This window comes from Schistocerca serialis, chromosome 10, assembly GCF_023864345.2.
Source record: "Schistocerca serialis cubense isolate TAMUIC-IGC-003099 chromosome 10, iqSchSeri2.2, whole genome shotgun sequence".
In the NCBI taxonomy this organism is placed as follows: Eukaryota; Metazoa; Arthropoda; class Insecta; order Orthoptera; family Acrididae; genus Schistocerca; species Schistocerca serialis.
This window is the reverse complement of record NC_064647.1, coordinates 101226697-101241792: the sequence shown is the minus strand read 5'-3', so window position 1 is coordinate 101241792 and position 15096 is coordinate 101226697.

Genomic DNA, 15096 nt, shown 5'->3' with positions numbered 1-15096 from the left:
GAACCGACATATCAAATATTTCATTCACATCCGATTCGCCCATAAAACATTCATAGTTTTCACTCATTGAACCAAGCTTCTTCTGTAAAGTATTTTCTTTCGCACTTTGACTGCTATGGGCAGGTGTACTTGAGAGGTTAGGTTCACTCACTTGGTTATCGTCTTTATTGTTTACAGTAATAACACATACCTTTGGCTTCCCAACATTTCTCCTTTTCTTAAAAGCCTTCAGAGGATTTCTAATAACTTTACTTTTACTCATTATTATACTTCAACAAAACAGAGACTCAAGAAACAGAATTAATTACGAATATTTTCGAGATAACGACAGAGTAAATAAACATGAAACAATCGACAATCACACCAGCGATATATATTGAACCATCACAGGTTAGCCACAACACATACTTTATCTCACATCACTAAAATGTACCTGATGAACACGGACGTTAATAATAACACCATTTGACAGCAGTTTAACAGCGCCACAGTGGGTCACGCCCATGTAGAACACATTTAAAATTTTTTTTAAAATAGTTGTAGTCTTCGGAATTGAATAAATTATATATCTATTAAAAGGTAATAGTCTGCAGATTCAGAAAACACAAAAAAGTAAAAATTGAACTTTTCATGATTTTGAGCCTTTCCGGAGCCCCTTAATAACTGAGTTGCACCTTATACGTCATTTAAAGTGGATTCACACTGTGTATGTGTCCAGTACATGTAAACAGATTTGCTATTGTGTACGGTATTTGTATCACGCAAAAACCGCCTGTGAGCAATATGTATATGGACATGGACTTTTGAACAAGGTGTTCCGTGTTTTTACGTATTTTAGTGAGGACAAACGTTTATAATATGCCGAGTTTTATTCACTTGAGATCTTGGGCAAGAGGTTCAAAGTAAAATGAACACGTTTTACTGCAATAAATGTTTAAGAACTGAAGACAGCAGCTAAGATTGTTGAACCCGTTTGTCTCGAATACAAAATGTTTTGTGCCGTCTTGGTTTTTGAATGTTTTTTAAGAAGAAAAAAATGTGTTGTATTACTAACTGAAAGCCCACCGTAACACGTGTGACAGGTAGTAACACTAAATGTAACTTAGTCATTTAATCTGAACAACTCTCACAATTCACTAGACTGAAAACCAACGGTTTTTTATACCAATTTTAAGTACAGCCGCTTGAGCAGGACTGAAAAATTCATTCACTAATATTAAATGCAGACCACTGTATCATTTATGACCTAGTAAATGCTCAGCATGTGCCCATCGACTGAAGCTAATACTGTATACACTTCCTGTATATTGACTCGTTCCGCGTCATTTCAATAAAAAAACTTTCAAATGTTTTGTGTAACACTCAACTATTGACACAGGGTAAATGCGAACACAATTTAGCATCAGTTCATAGGCGAAGAACTGATGCTAAATTGTGTTCGCATTTACCCTGTGTCAATAACCATGTTGTACAAAATGGAGATAATGTCTTAACTACTGAAGACGCCTTTTGGCACAATTGTTTTATTAATCTCCATTGCAGGATGTGATTTTAGATTTTTCACTTCTGATGAAGGTATATTTATATATACCGAAACCTTGGTCAAGAATTTTAATAAATCTTTATCCTGCAACTGTTTTGGCTGTCATCATTTGCCGTGAAGAATTTCAACAGTTGCTGTTTCAGCCATGTTTAAAATCTTGAAATATGTACCTGCCCAGGTTTCAAAGGCAGTTTCGAAATACATTGACAGCTCATTTAAAATCCTGAAAACAGGATTTTTTACTTCTGATGAAGGTATATTTATATATACCGAAACCTTGGTCAAGAATTTTAATAAATCTTTATCCTGCAACTGTTTTGGCTGTCATCATTTACCCTAGGGTCGCACAAGAGAGACATTGCATTTTTTTTTTTTTTTATAGTTAGTCTCGCGTTCGACGGGAGCTGTTGGATTTGCGCTCGTGTGGTGCGGCGGTGCGTCAGACTGCGAAACCAGAGTCCAAAGTTCCGCCTGACGCTGGCTGGCTTTCGTCCAGGGCAGCCCGTGTGCCCCGCCGGTGACGTCACGCGCCGCGGGGGCACTGAAGAGGAGAAACCGTAGTGACGTGGTTCGTCTCTGACGCAGCTGTCGTCTGCGCACCGACTGGATTACAATAATAAAAAAAATTAAGACGTAGTCGTCTTCTGAGGGACTTTCACACTTGTCAGCCGTTCAAGGTCACAAAAGTTACCACTTCCAAAATTTTTCACTCCCGTTTCCCTGAGAATGTATCGTTCTTCGGGCACCATCAGTTTACTCATTTTTGTTGGTACAAGAGAACAATATGTTATATTAGCACCATCACATACTAAAGACATTGTTGTTGGAACACTCGCCATCCGTACCATTTGGTTATGACTGCTGCAGTTTGTTCCAACGAAAATCCTTTGAAATATGGATGTCCTAGGTCTGCTTCTTGTTTGTTTTCCCCTATAGTTTTTCCATCTACATCTACATCTACATCCAAACTCCGCAAGCCACATAACGGTGTGTGGCGGAGGGTACCTTGAGTACCTCTAACGGTTCTCCCTTTTATTCCAGTTTCGTATTGCTCGTGGAAAGAAGGATTGTCGATATGCCTCTGTGTGGGCTCCAATCTCTCTGATTTTATCCTCATGGTCTCTTCGCGAGACATACGTAGGAGGGAGCAATATACTGCTTGACTCCTCGGTGAAGATATATTCTTGAAACTTCAACAAAAGCCAGTACCGAGCTACTGAGCGTCTCTCCTGCAGAGTCTTCCACTGGAGTTTATCTATCATCTCCGTAACGCTTTCGCGATTACTAAATGATCCTGTAACGAAGCGCGCTGCTCTCCGTTGGATCTTCTCTATCTCTTCTATCAACCCTATCTGGTATGGATCCCACACTGCTTAGCAGTATTCAAGCAGTGGGTGAACAAGCGTACTGTAACCTACTTCTTTTGTTTTCGGTTTGCATTTCCTTACGATTCTTCCAATGAATCTCAGTCTGGCATCTGATTTGCCGACGATCAACTTTATATGGTCAGTCCATTTTAAATCATTCCCAGATAATTTATGGAATTAACTGCTTCCAGTTTCTGACCTGCTATATTGTAGCTAAATGATGAAGGATCTTTCTTTCTATGTATTTGCAGCACATTACACTTGTCTACGTTGAAATTCAAATGACATTCCGTGCACCATGCGTCAACTCGCTGCAGATCCTCCTGCATTTCAGTACAATTTTCCATTGTTACAACCTCTCGATACACCACAGCATCATCCGCAAAAAGCCTCAGTGAACTTCCGATGTCATCCACAAGGTCATTTATGTATATTGTGAATAGCAACGGTCCTACGACACTCCCCTGCGGCACACCTGAAATCACTCTTACTTCGGAAGACTTCTCTCCATTGAGAATGACATGCTGCGTTCTGTTATCTAGGAACTCTTGTTCATTCAACGACTGTGGGGAACTGTATTGAACGCCTTGCGGAAGTCAAGAAACACGGCATCTACCTGGGAACCCGTGTCTATGGCCCTCTGAGTCTCGTGGACGAAGAGCGCGGGCTGGGTTTCACACGATCTTCTTTTTCGAAACCCATGCTGATTCCTACAGAGTAGATTTCTAGTTTCCAGGAAAGTCATTATACTCGAACATAATACATGTTCCAAAATTCTACAACTGATCGACGTTAGAGATATAGGTCTATAGTTCTGCACATCTGTTCGACGTCCCTTCTTGAAAACAGGGATGACCTGTGCCCTTTTCCAATCCTTTGGAACGCTACGCTCTTCTAGAGACCTACGGTACACCGCTGCAAGTAGAGGGCCAAGTTCCTTCCAAGGTGTTTTCAAGAAATTATGTTATCTAAACTGTCCAGTCAATTTAGTTTTTCTTACCTGTATCATATTAATCAAGGTCTTTTTCTCTTTAATTTCTTTTAGTATTTGTTCAATAGTTTTTCAGAGCAGAACTTACACAATCGTACCTTTAAATGGTCAAAATAAATGTCTTGATGGATTTCTTTTTTGTTTAGTAGTAAGTGGTCGCTTGTTAATAAATTAGTCTTATTTATGAATGCTTGAGTAATGACTGAAATTATTCTTTTAATATTCACTATACTCCTGCTGTCATTTGTTATTTTGCTTTTCAAGCAGCAAAGTTAATTTACAAATTTCCAACAAGCACTATACTCTGTAAACGTTCATTTGCACTTTGTTATACGTGTATGTTGTTGTCTTGACATGGTTCTTATATTTAGGGGAATATCAATTTGGATGATCTAAAAATAAGCGCCAAGCCGAAAGCAGTGATCAAGTAAATGAAAGTTAAATTTGCAACATTGGCTGTTTTCCCATTGTATTGAAAGTTAATTTACTAAAATGGCATTTTATTTCCTGTCTTAAAGTTTTCCGTCACCATCTGTTCGATTTATGTATCACGATTGCTGCAATATTGTTCGAGTTTATTTTCAGTTTGCGGCTGTTAAAGGCATCAGGCAAGATCTTTAACATGTAGTTCATGTCCTTTTCAGAATCCGCTAAGAGTAGTACATCACAAGCAAATCACATGCAATGTATTTTTTCACCGGTAATTTTGATCCCCTTTGGGGATGCTTATCTTTCTTTGCGTTTTACTTTCTATAAATTACTTAAGTAAACAAGGAGAGAGAGAGAGAGAGATAGAGAGAGAGAGAGAGAGAGAGAGAGAGGATAGTCTTGTCGGATACTTTCCCTCATTCTAGCCTCTTTCTTAGTGCCGCTGATATCTATTTCTGTACTCTGGTTTTGGTACAGTTCGAGAATCAGTCTCGTTTTCCTCCAGTCTATTCCAGTCTTATTCAGTTTTCAAAACACTGTCTTCCAGCACTCTCCATCAAAATCCTTCTATAGGGCATTGAATTCGGCTTACCTGTTCCGTTCTTCCTTCTAATCTCATTCGTAGTGGTGTTGTAGCTTTTTTGTTCCTTTACCTTGTCTAAATTCAAACCGGTGTGTTCATTGAATGTTGGTTAGTTTCAACTGTGAGTCTCTCCTTATGATGTAAGTAAGAGTTTTTAATGTTCTCTCATCTCTTTACGACTTTCTTTTGACCGTAGTTCCACGTACCTCTACCTCTATAATCCCCGTACTACAACATCTTTCCTCCATTGCCGCCACATTTCATACTCTGGATCTCGGCACCATAATAGGCCATTAGAAACCCACTGCAGGATAAATTCCTCGCTAGACTTTTCCATACATTACGATAGTACGAGTCCATGTTGGTCCTGCAGGTTTGCTCCTCAACATCCCTTAAATAGTCGACTTGGATTTTTCTCGGCTCTGGGAATCCAGCAATTAAGTTCATTCCTCTACTTTCCATCCAAGGAGCATACCTCTGCAGACAGAGAGAATGACACTGTTAAATTAAATGAAGATACAACCTACACAGACCCAGTGGCAGAAACAAAATTTATAGGAATGTATACTGATGGTCCCTTGAAGTGGTGTGAACAAAAATCTTTCGTCTGATAACTTGTCTGCTTTAGTTTATGGCATCTTTTTCGTGATCGTTGGAAGTATTCGGAGGTAATGTAATGTTTCTGATGGAAGAATACTGTCACACTGAAATCGTATTCGTAATTTTTTTTGACTCGTTGTTGTTGTCGTGGTCTTCCGGCCTGAGACTGGTTTGATGCAGCTTTTCATGCTACTCTATCCTGTGCAAGCTTCTCCATCTCCCAGTACCTACTGCAGCCTACATCCTTCTGAATTTGCTTAGTGTATTCAAATCTTGGTCTCCCTCTACGACTTTTACCCTCCATGCTGCCCTCCAATGCTAAATTTGTGATCCCTTGATGCCTCAGAATATATCCTACCAACCGGTCCGTTCTTCTTGTCCAGTTGAGCCACAAACTCCTCTACTCCCCAATTCTATTCAATACCTCCTCATTAGTTATGTGATCTACCCATCTAACCTTCAACATTCTTCTGTAGCACCACATTTCGAAAGTTTCTATTCTCTTCTTGTCTAAACTATTTATCGTCCATGTTTCACTTCCATACATGGCTACACTCCATACAAATACTTTCAGGAACGACTTCCTGGCACTTAAATCAATACTCGATGTTAACAAATTTCTCTTCTTCAGAAACGCTTTTCTTGCCATTGCCAGTCTACATTTTATATCCTCTCTACTTCGACCATCATCAATTATTTTGCTCCGCAAATAGCAAAACACCTTTACTACTTTAAGTGTCTCATTTCCTAATCTAATTCCCTCAGCATCACCCGACTTAATTCGACTACAGTCCATTATCCTCGTTTTGCTTTTGTTGAAGACCATCTTATACCCTCCTTTCAAGAAAGTCCATTCCGTTCAACTGCTCTTCCAAGTCCTTTACTGTCTCTGACAGAATTACAATGTCTTCGGCGAATCTCAAAGTTTTTATTTCTTCTCCATGGATTTTAATGCCTACTCTGAACTTTTCTTTTGTTTCCTTTACTGCTTGCTCAATATACAGATTGAATAGCATATGGGAGAGGCTACAACCCTCTCTCACTCCCTTCCCAACCACTGCTTCCCTTTCATGTCCCTCGACTCTTATAACACCCATCTCATTTCTGTACAAATTGTAAATAGCCACATGACGGTTTGTGGCGGAGGGTACCTTGAGTACCTCTATCGGTTCTCCCTTCTATTCCAGTCTCGTACTGTTCGTGGAAAGAAGCATTTTCGGTATGCCTCCGTGTGGGCTCTAATCTCTCTGATTTTAACCTCATGGTCTCTTCGCGAGATATACGTAGGAGGGAGCAATATACTGCTTGACTCTGTTCTCGAAACTTCAACAAAAGCCCGTACCGAGCTACTGAGCGTCTCTCCCGCAGAGTCTTCCACTGGAGTTTATTTATCATCTCCGTAACGCTTTCGCGATTACTAAATGATCCTGTAACGAAGTGCGCTGCTCTCCGTTGGATCTTCTCTATCTCTTCTATCAACCCTATCTGGTACGGATCCCACACTGCTGAACAGTATTCAACCAGTGGGCGAACAAGCGTACTGTATCCTACTTCCTTTGTTTTCGGATTGCATATCCTTAGGATTCTTCCAATGAATGTCTGGCATCTGCTTTACCAACGATCAACTTTATACGATTATTCCATTTTAAATCACTCCTAATGCGTTCTCCCAGATAATTCATGGAATTAACTGCTTCCAGTTTCTGACCTGCTATATTGTAGCTAAATGATAAGGGATCTTTCTTTCTATGTATTCGCAACACATTACACTTATCTTCATTGAGAATCAATTGCCATTCCGTGCACCATGCGTCAATTCGCTGCAGATCCTCCTGCATTTCAGTACAATTTTCCATTGTTACAACCTCTCGATATACCACAGCATTATCCGCAAAAAGCCTCAGTGAGCTTCCGATGTCATCTACAAGGTCATTTATGTATATTGTGAATAGCAACGGTCCTACGACACTCCCCTGCGGCACACCTGAAATCACTCTTACTACGGAAGACTTCTCTCCATTGAGAATGCCATGCTGCGTTCCGTCTTAAACTCTGAAAGCGTCATCCGCAAAAAGCCTCAGTCAGCTTCCGATGTCATCCACAAGGTCATTTATGTATATTGTGAATAGCAACGGTCCTACGACACTCACCTGCGGCACACCTGAAATCACTCTTACTTCGGAAGACTTCTCTCCATTGAGAATGACATGCTGCGGTCTGTTATCTAGGAACTCTTCAATCCAATCACACAATTGGTCTGATAGTCCATATGCTCTTACTTTGTTCATTAAACGACTAGGCGCTCAGTCCGGAACCGCGTGACTGCTACGGTCGCAGGTTCGAATCCTGCCTCGGGCGTGGATGTGTGTAATGTCCTTAGGTTAGTTAGGTTTAAGTAGTTCTAAGTTCTAGGGGGCTGATGACCACAGATGTTAAGTCCTATAGTGCTCCGAGCCATTTGAACCATTAAACGACTGTGGGGAACTGTATCGGACGCCATGCGAAAGTCAAGAAACACGGCATCTACTTGGGAATCCGTGTCTATGGCCCTCTGAGTCTCGTGGACGAATAGCACGAGCTGGGTTTCACACGATTGTCTTTTTCGAAACCCATGCTGATTCCTACAGAGTAGATTTCTACTTTCCAGAAAAGTCATTATACTCGAACGTAATACGTGTTCCAAAATTCTACAACTGATCGACGTTAGAGATATAGGTCTATAGTTCTGCACATCTGTTCGACGTCCCTTCTTGAAAACGGGGATGACCTGTGCCCTTTTCCAATCCTTTGGAAAGCTAATCCCGCGCGGCGAACTTTTCTTCTGGAATCCCAGATCTAATACTTCCACAAAATCATTGAAGTCGTTCGTACATGTCACTGCATACATCAGAAACTATGTGACGTATGGCAACAATTAAAATGCAAAAACATCACTGACGTAAATACTATGTGGCTAACGTAAATGTCACCAGTTAATAACAATCAGAGTGCAAAAGCCAGCCGTTCTTCGTGGTATGTTGGTAGTCCCTAACTAATGTTAGGCTGAAACTTCCTGGCAGATTAAAACTGTGTGCCCGACCGAGACTCGAACTCGGGACCTTTGCCTTTCGCGGGCAAGTGCTCTACCAACTGAGCTACCGAAGCACGACTCACGTCCGGTACTCACAGCTTTACTTCTACATCTACTACATCTACATTTATACTCCGCAAGCCACCCAACGGTGTGTGGCGGAGGGCACTTTACGTGCCATTGTCATTACCTCCCTTTCCTGTTCCAGTCGCGTATGGTTCGCGGGAAGAACGACTGTCTGAAAGCCTCCGTGCGCGGTCCAATCTCTCTAATTTTACATTCGTGATCTCCTCGGGAGGTATAAGTAGGGGGAAGCAATATATTCGATATCTCATCCAGAAACGCACCCTCTCGAAACCTGGCGAGCAAGCTACACCGCGATGCAGAGCGCCTCTCTTGCAGACTCTGCCACTTGAGTTTATTAAACATCTCCGTAACGCTTTCACGGTTACCAAATAACCCTGTGACGAAACGCGCCGCTCTTCTTTGGATCTTCTCTATCTCCTCCGTCAAACCGATCTGGTACGGATCCCACACTGATGAGCAATACTCAAGTATAGGTCGAACGAGTGTTTTATAAGCCACCTCCTTTATTGATGGACTACATTTTCTAAGCACTCTCCCAATGAATCTTAACCTGGTACCCGCCTTACCAACAATTAATTTTATATGATCATTCCACTTCAAATCGTTCCGCACGCATACTCCCAGATATTTTACAGAAGTAACTGCTACCAGTGTTTGTTCCGCTATCATATAATCATACAATAAAGGATCCTTCTTTCTATGTATTCGCAATACATAACATTTGTCTATGTTAAGGGACAGTTGCCACTCCCTGCACCAAGTGCCTATCCGCTGCAGATCACCCTGCATTTCGCTACAATTTTCTAATGCTGCAACTTCTCTGTATACTACAGCATCATCCGCGAAAAGCCGCATGGAACTTCCGACACTATCTGCCACTACCTTTGTCTCCTACCTTCCAAAGTTAACAGAAGCTCTCCTGCGAACCTTGCAGAACTAGCACTCCTGAGAGAAAGGATATTATGGAGACATGGCTTAGCCATAGCCTGGGGGATGTTTCCTTTATGAGATTTTCACTCTGCAGCGGAGTGTGCGCTGATACGAAACTTCCTGGCAGATTAAAACTGTGTGCCCGACCGAGACTCGAACTCGGGACCTTTGCCTTTCGCGGGCAAATTTTCTACCATCTGAGCTACCCAAGCACGACTCACGCCCCGCCCTCACAGCCTTACTTCTGCCAGTACCTCCTCCCTACCTTCCAAACTTTACAGGAGACGAGGTACAGGCAGAAGTAAGGCTGTGAGGGCGGGGCGTGAGTCGTGCTTGGGTAGCTCACATGGTAGAGCACTTCCCCGCGAAAGGCAAAGGTCCCGAGTTCGAGTCTCGGTCCGGCACACCGTTTTAATCTGTCAGGAAATTTAACTGCCTGATGTCTCCAGTCTGTTTCTTTCGACCACTGGGATAGATTGAAGAGAGCTGTTTATGGACGACGTGACCCATCAACCACTCTGAGGGATCTACGGCGAACCACAGTTGAGTAGTGGAACAATTTGGACCAACGGTACCCTGAGGAATTTGTGGATAGTATGCCACGACGAATACAGGCACGCATCAATGCAAGGGGATGCTCTACTGGGTATTAGAGGTACCGGTGCGTACAGCAATCCGGACCACCACCTCTGAAGGTTCGCTGTATGGTTCTACAACATGCAATGTGTGGTTTCCATGAACTATAAAAAAGGCGGAAATGATGTTTATGTTGGTCTCTATTCCAATTTTCTGCACATGTTCCGGAACTCTCGGAATCGAGATGATGCAAAACTTGGCCCGCATCTCGTGGCCGTGCGGTAGCGTTCTCGCTTCCCACGCCCGGGTTCCCGGGTTCGATTCCCGGCGGGGTCAGGGATTTTCTCTGCCTCGTGATGGCTGGGTGTTGTGTGCTGTCCTTAGGTTAGTTAGGTTTAAGTAGTTCTAAGTTCTAGGGGACTTATGACCACAGCAGTTGAGTCCCATAGTGCTCAGAGCCATTTTTGACGCAAAACATTTTTGATGTGTGTATAAAGGTTAATTATAAATATTTAATGAGCAACATTTTATCTACGTGACAAATTGGCGTGAAACCCTTGTCAGACGAATGCTTTGTATAACATAAATTATTTATGACATGTAAATGTACAGTTCTATTTCGTTTGCATATAATTCTGAACTAGAACTTCTGTCTCAAACACTACGTCGTAACTCATGATATGGGATCTATTCCATGTATATGCACTGTGTTACAGACCTGAACATGCAAGCAAAGACTGTCGAAACCGGTTGTTTGCAAATAAAGAAATTTATGTTCGATCTTGGCTTTCGAAAGATTTTACTGATGAGCATAGGACCTGAACGATGCGTTATTGTACAATGTATAACTAAAGTTCTAGTTTCAAAACGCTTCAGACAGGGAGCCACTTCTCAGAATGATGTCAAGCCACTTCTCAGAATGATGTCAAATTCAAACAGTATATTATTGATGCATGGTAAAACGTCATGAAACAGAACTGTCTAATAGATGGCGCTGTAAGCGTGTTAACGTAAAAGGGGTCGATTACAAATGTCAGATGAATCCCAATACATACAGTTCAGTGTGCATGACAGCACAATCTACATCTATATCTACATACATATACAGCGCAATCCACCATATGGTGCGTGCCGGAGGGTACCTCGTACCACAACTAGCAACTTCTCTCCGTTCCACTCCCAAACAGAACGAGGGAAAAATGACTGCCTATATGCCTCTGTACGAGCCCTAATCTCTCTTATCTTAATCTTTGTGGTCTTTCCGCGAAATGCAAGTTGGCGGCAGTAAATTTGTACTGTAGTCAGCCTCAAATGCTGATTCTCTAAATTTCCTCAGTAGCGAGTCACGAAAAGAACGCCTCCTTTCATCTAGAGACTCCTACCCGAGTTCCTGTTCCTGAACCATTTCCGTAACACTCGCGTGATGATCAAACCTACCTCTGAATTGCTTCTATGTCCTCCTTCAATACGACCTGATTGGGATCCCAAACGCTCGAGCAGTACTCAAGAATAGGTCGTATTAGTGTTTTATAAGCGGTCTCATTTACAGATGATCCACATCTTGCCAAAATTCTATCAATGAACCGAAGACGACTATCCGCCTTCCCCACAACTGCCATTGCATGCTTGCCCCACTTCATATCGCTCTGCAATGTTACGCCCAAATATTTAATCGACGTGACTGTGTCAAGCGCTACACTACTAATGGAGTATTCAAACATTACAGGATCCTTTTTCCTATTCATCTGCATTAATTTCCATTTATCTATATTTAAAGTTAGCTGCCATTCTTTACGCCAATCACAAATCCTGTCCAAGTCATCTTGTATCCTCCTACAGTCACTCAACGACGACACCTTCCCGTACACCACAGCATCATCAGCAAACAGCTGCACATTGCTAACCACCCTATCCAAAAGATCATTTATGTAGATAGAAAACAACAGCGGACCTACCACACTTCCCTGGGGCACTCCAGATGTTACCCTCACCTCCGACGAACACTCACCATCGAGGACAACGTACTGGGTTCTATTACTTAAGAATTCTTCGAGCCGCTCACATACTTGGGAACCAATCCCATATGCTCGTACCTTAGTTAGGAGTCTGAAGTGGGGCACCGAGTCAAACGCTATCCGGAAGTCAAGGAATATGGCATCCGTCTGATACCCTTCATCCATGGTTCGCAAGATATCATGTGAAAAAAGGGCGAGTTGCGTTTCGCAGGAGCGATACTTTCTAAAGCCGTGCTGATGCATGGACAACAACTTCTCTGTCTCAACTGAGAATATGTTTGAGAATCCTGCAACAAATCGATGTTGAGGATATTGGTCTGTAATTTTGAGGATCCGTCCTTCTACCTTTCTTATATACAAGCGTCACCTGCGCTTTTTTCCAGTCGCTCGGGTCTTTACGTTGGACAAGAAATTCGCGATAAATGAAAGCTAAGTAAGGAGCCAGTGCAGTAGAGTACTCTCTGTAAAACCGAATTGGAATCACACCAAGACCTGGCGATTTATTTATTTTAAACCTATTCGGCTGCTTCACAACCCCAGGGATGTCTATCACTATGTCCTCCAGACTGGAATCTGTACGAGACTCAAACGTCGGTATGTTTGTACGATCATCCTGCATGAAAGATTTCACAAATGCTAAATTTAAAATTTCAGCTTCCGTTTTGCTGTCTTCCGTTGCCAGGCCAGATTGATCAGTGAGTGACTGGATGGAAGCCTTCGACCCGCTTACCGATTTTACGTAAGACCCGGATTTCCTTGGGTTTTCAGCAAGATCTTTTGCTAAGATATGACTGTGGTAGTGGTTGAATGCTTTGCGCATCGCTCTTTTTACAGCAGGACGAATCTCTACTAACTTCTGCCTCTCCTCATACTCCCGATCTTTCTGGTACCGCGAGTGCAATCAGTTTGGCTTTAACAAAGGTAAAGGCACCAGAGAGGCAACCTGAAATTGCGGATGATAATGAGAGAAAGTCTGAAAAATAATCAACACACATTCATAGGATCTGTCGACCTGGAAACAGCGTCTGGCAATGTAAAATGATGCAAGATTTTCGAATTTCTGAAAAAATAACCTATTGGGAGAGATAGGTAATATACGTACATCAAAAATTTTTGGATAGACGTTGGCTGTGGATATTGGATCAAAGACAAAGTTCCTTCGACTGTTCAGAGATGTCACGAAACCAACGCAAAGATGTAAACAGCCATGCATGAGCAGCGCCTTTTAGACGGGATGGGTCCGACACCCGATCAGTTTCAGTCATAAAACCTGTGTTGTTTGTAATTCAACCATGCCTACACTGTCAATACCGCGGTTTGATCGCGTCCGCATTGTTACTTTGTGCCAGGAAGGGCTCTCAACAAGGGAAATGTCCAGGCGTCGGAATGGACCAAAGTGGCATGGAGGAGATACAGAGAGACAGGAACTGTTGATGACATGCCTCGATCAGGCCGCCCAAGGGCTACTGCTGCAGTGGATGACCGCTACCTACGGATTATGGCTCGGAGGAACCCTCGCAGCGACACCACCGTGTTTAATAATACTTTTCGTGCAGCCACAGGATGTCGTGTTACGACTCAGACTGTGCGCAATAGGCTGCATTCATTCCCGACGTCCATGGCGAGGTCCATCTTTGCAACCACGACACCATGCAGTGCGGTGCAGATGGGCCCAACAACATCCTGAATGGACGGCTCAGCATTGGCGTCGCGATCTCCTGACCGATGAATGTCGCATATGCCATCAACTATACAATCGTCGGAGACGTGGTTGGAGCCAACCCGGTCAGGATGAACTCCTTAGACACACTGTCCAGCCATTGCAGCAAGGTGGAGGTTCCCTGCTGTTTTGGGATGGCATTATGTGGGGCCGACGTACGCCGCTGGTGGTCATGGAAGGCGCCGTAACGGCTGTACGATACATGAATGACAGCCTCCAACCGCTAGTGCAAGCATATCGGCAGACATGAACCCTATCGAACAATCCTGGGACAGATTGAAGAGAGCTGTTTATGGACGACGTGACCCATCCACCACTCTGAGGGATCTACGGCGAACCACAGTTGAGTAGTGGGACAATTTGGACCAACGGTACCATGAGGAATTTGTGGATAGTATGCCACGACGAATACAGGCACGCATCAATGCAAGGGGATGCTCTACTGGGTATTAGAGGTACCGGTGCGTACAGCAATCCGGACCACCGCCTCTGAAGGTTTCGCTGTATGGTTCTACAACATGCAATGTGTGGTTTCCATGAACTATAAAAAAGGCGGAAATGATGTTTATGTTGGTCTCTATTCCAATTTTCTGCACATGTTCCGGAACTCTCGGAATCGAGATGACGCAAAACATTTTTGATGTGTGTATAAAGGTTAATTATAAATATTCGAGTATAATGAGCAACATTTTATCTACGTGACAAACCCTTCTCAGACGAGTGCTTTGTATAACATAATTTTTTGATGACATATAAATGTACAGTTCTATTTCGTTTCCATGTAATGCTGAACTAAAACTTCTGTCTCAAACGTTACGTCGTAACATATGACATGGGATGTTTTCCATGTATATGCTCTGTGTTACAGACCTGAACATGCAAGTAAAGTCTGTCGAAACCGGTTGTTTGCAAATAAAGAAATTTTTGTACGATCTTGGCTTTCGAAAGATTTTACTGATGAGCATAGGACCTGAACGATGCGTTGTTGTACAATGTATAACTAAATTTCCAGTTTCAAAACGCATCAAACAGAGAAGCACTTCTCAGAATGATGTCAAATTCAAACAGTATATTATTGATGTATGGTAAAACGTCATGAAACAGAACTGACTAATAGATGATGCTGTAAGCGTGTTAACGTAAAAGGGGTCGATTACAAATGTCAGATGAATCCCAATACATACA